This window comes from Typopeltis vanoorti, chromosome 6 (assembly GCF_054136105.1).
Source record: "Typopeltis vanoorti isolate ZY-2024b chromosome 6, IOZ_Tvanoo_1.0, whole genome shotgun sequence".
In the NCBI taxonomy this organism is placed as follows: domain Eukaryota; kingdom Metazoa; phylum Arthropoda; class Arachnida; order Uropygi; family Thelyphonidae; genus Typopeltis; species Typopeltis vanoorti.
The window spans coordinates 147,860,688-147,866,407 of record NC_143554.1 but is presented as its reverse complement, the minus strand read 5'-3'; positions in this window follow the sequence as shown (position 1 = coordinate 147,866,407).

Below are 5,720 nucleotides of genomic sequence, written 5' to 3'. Positions count from 1 at the left end.
TATTTTAGAAAAACATCTGCTACCTATTGATATTGTTTGAACAATATATGTGAAAAGATTATTGGTGAACAAAAAAAAGCTTAAATATGCATGCAAAAAAATTAAGATTTTTACTCAGTTATTCTGCTTAGAAGTTGAAATAGCATTTCATAATTTTTTTCTCTCACTCTCTCTCTCTCTCTCTCTCTCTCTCTCTGTCTGTCACTTAGAACGAAATAGGAGGAAGGGTAAAAATTAAAATTAATAGGCAAACCTGTTCGTGAAAAGACGATATTGGTTGTCCATGTTACATACCCTACTGAAAAAACCCCGTATACTCGAAAACCAGTACTGATATTCTGCTTAGAATGTTGTTGTTCCATTAGCATAACAGGACTGTGCGCATAAACATCAAAAGGGAAGATATGAGTCATGAGCTTACACTCACATAAAGATAACATTATAGTCTAAAGTTTTAAATGTTTGGAACTTTGTAACATAGAAATTAACAAAGTATACTACAAAGCTGATATTCAGATGAAATAATAATAAAATACTATTTATTTGTGCTGGCAAAAGAAGTTTCTAATAAGAAAACGCTAACGCAGTGCCCAATGTATCATTTCTTTTAGGTCAAAACTTACTAATGTTAAAGAAAAACAGCGGTTCTAAAGTATAATCTTTGGAAGTTGTAACAGAGGAATTAATTTGAAAAGTATAGTACCAGACCTAATATTCAGTAGAAAAAGAAAAGTGAGTAACGAACATTTTTTTTTTGAATTTCTTATTATTAATCTCATTGGAAAACGTTAAGAGTGAAAACTAAAAAACTTGAGAAATATTTGTAGGTAATTTCATGTTTCGAAGTATCCTCTGTGAATATGTTTGTAAATAAAATATCAGAAAATAAAATCTGCAGATTGTAAACCGAAATGAACAATGTTTGGTGTTTTCCATATTTAAATTATCCCACAGTGAAATTTTAATCAGTTATTCTGTTTAGAAGTTGATATATAACTTCATAATTTTATACCTAATAATCCGTTAAGACTTAAAATTAACAACTCTCTGAAAGTAGGGTACCCATAATTCTTGAACAATATACCCTACTTTCAGACACTTGTTAAATTTAAAGTCTTAATTTCTGTTTAGTTAAGAATGACCAAAAAAAAAAAAATACGAGTGCAAATTACCAAGTTTTAGCATAAACTATCACGCTACATTGCGAAAATTAACAGAAGCGCTGAGTTTACTTTCTTTCCTCTGCTGTCACTAAGTAGAGAACCGCCACACTGTGCAGATAAACATAGCCAAGTGCAAATGACATTAAGGAAACGGACAGAAACCTATAAGGAACAAGAGCATCTGCATTTCAGATTATTTACTACAATTCGTTCTTTCAGTCATTGTTTATGTGTATGTGTGGGGTGTACTGTACTGTTTTGTGTATCCCGTAGACTAAACAAAAACTAATTTCCCTTGCCAGAATTCCATACTCTAACTACAACCCAGTATATCAAACATGGGAAGTCGCACATACCCACGACAAAAACGCGATTCCACTTCAACTCAATGATGTCACAATGGACAGAAACTTATAAGGAACAATAATCGAGCGCATTTTTCAGTTTATTTTCTGCAATTCATTCTTTCACCCCGCAAATCGTATTGTGTGTTGTGCTGTGAATACATGGTTAAAATTCAACTATTTTGGAATATCTATGTGCATTCAGAAGTTCGTTAGTTCCAATATGAGCCATTCTGGAGAAAAAGTAAGTGAATGTTTCTTTGTGTAGTTTAAGTATAGCAATGATTATTTGAAAATATTAACATCAGTTGAGGTTTTTTTTTGTTTATCATATACAGCCAAAACAGACAATATTTGTTGAGTGCAGTTACTTTATATGATGTTTGTAATTTTAAATGACCACTGCTCGTATGTTGTGATAAGCGCAATTCTGATACTGGATTGTTTTTCACAAGATTAATCATAGGGGTACATACATTAGAGACTATCAGCATGGGCTACTTTAGAGAATTTTCATGTCTATGTTACTAATATATGGTTATAAGCTGGGCGACTGGAAAAAAAGTGTGTGTGCTTGAGGGAGGGGGGTAGGGGACAACAATGATAGCCCGTAAATAATTGTTAAGAATATGTCTAAATGCTGACGCCATCTCTTGTCTCTAAGCTAAAAATTCCCACAGTCAAAAACTTTGTAATAAAGATAACATTGAATTAAAGAAAGTAGTGAACTTTAAATTCAAGGATTCCATACTCTATCTCATCTTTAACCACATTCCATACTTTAACTATTACCCAGAATACCATACGCGAACAAAAACACACAAGGTAATGTGACTGACAGATGGGACCCCAAGGGAAATTCCAAACATTCCATACTCTAACTATCATCCACAATTCCATCTGCAAACCATTACCCAGAATGCCACACTCCAACAAAAACACAACATGTCGGCAATAACGGACGGTCCCCCAGCAAAATTTCAAGGATTCTGTACTTTATCTTATCTCTAAACATCACTCCCAATTCCATACATAAACCAAGACCCACGACGTGACGACAATGCCACATATGTTCCCCATAGAAATTCAAAACATTTTCCACACTCGGAACATCATGCAACAAATCACACACAATGACATCAATGATTTTATCACCCAATGATGTCACGATTCCTAATATGAACAAGATCTTCATCTTGATCTTGTTCATAGTGCCACCCCTACTACTTATGATGATACAGCGGCCATGACGCCCATATGGATGGTACGGCTCCATCTTATGAAATTAACATGAAGCTATTGATTATAATGTATTTTTTATGTCTATCAATTGTGCATGTTCTCCTAGGCGATTTGCTGTTCTTAGGGAAGAAAACCCAGAGTTTCCTGGAAAACATTCCCTTCCACCTCCTGTATGAGACCAGCTAAACACCTTTAGTCGAAAGTAACCAGATAAAGTTCCTCACGTCATGGAGAGAATCGATTCCAAATCTTTCCGACTAAAAGGCCTAGACTATACTGACTAGACCGAGCTATGGACGCCTGAAACGAAGATTAATGAAATTTACTAAAGGTATTTTGTTTTTATATATATATTATTTTTAATGATTTGATGATTTTTAAGACTATTTTTTTAACTAATAAACGGATATTGCATTTATTAAAATTTAAAATTAAGAAAACAATAATTTTAAAATGGACAAAGAGTGTTGCATAATTGGTTCGTTTATGCTGAGATTTTTTTTCCAAAATATTCGACATGCAAAATGTGATCCGTCCAATACAACGAAGAAATCCAACAATTATCATTTAATTCTTGATTTCATTCTTTGTTGGAAGCTGCTGTGTACATCACATATTTTCAGTAATAATTTACTTTGATATCGATTAGTAAAAAGAGACTACTATCAGCAAAACCTATTAAGCTTTAGTTACTTGAAGCTTCCTTTTTATTGGATCAACATAGCAATGTTACACGAGATTTCAACATCCACTTACTGACTGCTTTCACAATAAACGTACAGTTCAAACTAATGTTTTACCTCATAGAAAAGCATCTTCACATTTCTTCAACTACAGAGAAAATAACGAAGCCATTTCGAGTTTCTAAAATGCGATCATAATACAACGTAATTCGTAAAAGATTAAAGGGAAAGGGAATAGTATCACTTTTAATCACCTACAATCTGATGCTGTGAGTGTGTCATTTAAATTGTAGCATTGTTAGATTTAATCGGTCGTATAGCGTATCAATATTTCTGAATCATAACTGCATTATGCAACATTTATTTAAACGTAGCCTCTTGTTCACAGACAAGTTGGCTTCAATTAAATAAATGTTGTAACAACAGGTAAAAAGGATTATGGGAACAACAGGTAAACAAACGCCACACTCGCCTTATGACCACGCTGCTCAATGTTTGTAGTTTTGCAATGCGTTTCACAGTGATATCCAAAGAAGTAGAATGCGTAAGTTTGTGTGTGTATAAAGCGATTTCTTAGAAAAAATGTAGTTCCAAATTTCACCATCACGCGGCACCGTGATGAACCGAATGTACATGGCGCAATGTACATTTCTTCTGCGTGTGTAGAAGGAAAGCGATACTAGCATAAATAACCCGTTTTTATTCATTTCTATTATGCATTCACATTCAAGTATTGTAGTTTCGATGTGCCGAACTTCCTGATATGCCACAAACTGCATCTTTTTCACAGTGTGTTCAATTTGCGACTGATGTTGTGCACATGCTATGTTATGCTGTCTTTCGAAGCTGGCAAGTTACCAAGATGATACCGATAAACCTGTCTTTGAGAAATCTCCACAGCAGAAGTCAAAGCAGGTCAAATCAGCTGAACGTGGATCCCAGGCAGCGGGAAATGCACGGCTGTTCACTCTGGCTTCCGGGAAATATTCTAGAACAGGGGTCTGCAACTGGCGGCGAACAGGCGTCCACAACCGCTAACCTTTACTGGCGCATGCGGCCCATAAAAGGTTGTAATACTTACATGGCATGTGGCCCGTATGTTGAATTATTTAAATAATACATTTTATAATATGAATAATAAATTGAAAATTATTTTATATCTATACTTCGTGATATCGCCGGTGCAACAAATCTTGTTGATTTTCATAAAATCTGCATCGAAATGAGATTATGTCTGAACCCTTTTAATGTTGACATCGATGACGTACCAAACCAAATACAGATGCAAGTTTTGGAATTACAACACAATGAAACATTAAAGAGAGCATTTTTTAGAAAATATCCAAAAAATTTTATCGATGCTTACCAAAAAAAAAAAAAAAGAAAAAAATTGGAGTGTTAATCAGTTTCTCAAAGAAGATGACAGTTGCATTTGGGAGCACATACATTTGCGAATAAGCATTTTCTGCCATGAGTTTTAGAAAATGAGACACAGTTACCAGCAGTGCCTGTTCATGGATTCAGTGATTTTCATGGAGGATATGGGTCCTATGGTTCTCCCCATAAATTTTATTCTCGACTGACTGATGAACATTTGCATGCCTCGATTCCAATTTGCACCTCAGGTTATAAAGTGGAGATAGACAATTTGACTAACGGAAAGCAATCACAAAAGTCACATTAAGCACGGAGACACACATATTGTGATGCATAAACTATATTACTTTGTTTTTATGGGATAATTTTTCATTGAGTTTTATTTTTATGCTTCTTTCATATCTCGTACTTGAAATATTTTTGTGCTTTTTTTTAAAACTGATATAATAAAAAGTGATAAGTTAAGTGTTTTTTTCACTCACTATTTTCTCTTAAATAAACGCTCGCAGCGCGATTATTAAAAATAAAAGTTGAAATGGAACCATAGGACCCATATCCTCCATGAAAATCACTGAATCCATGAACAGGCACTGCTGGTAACTGTGGCTCAACAAAATTGTTTATTATATCGAATACATTTCTGCAGTGACTGAGAAGGTCACATTGATGACGTACATTGATGAATCCAAAGTTAATGTCGTTAAAGAAGAAGAAGAATCCAATGATAAACAATGCTGTACACTGGAACCACACAGTAACTTTCGATAAATGAAAAAGAATTTTTATGTTTCATACGGCTTCGAGTAGCCCATACTCTACAACTGTGGTATGGCCACAGCCATACCACTTTGTCTGCCACATACCGCATCGAATGCCTAGCCACCGACTAGACTGGAGTAGGCAAGATATGT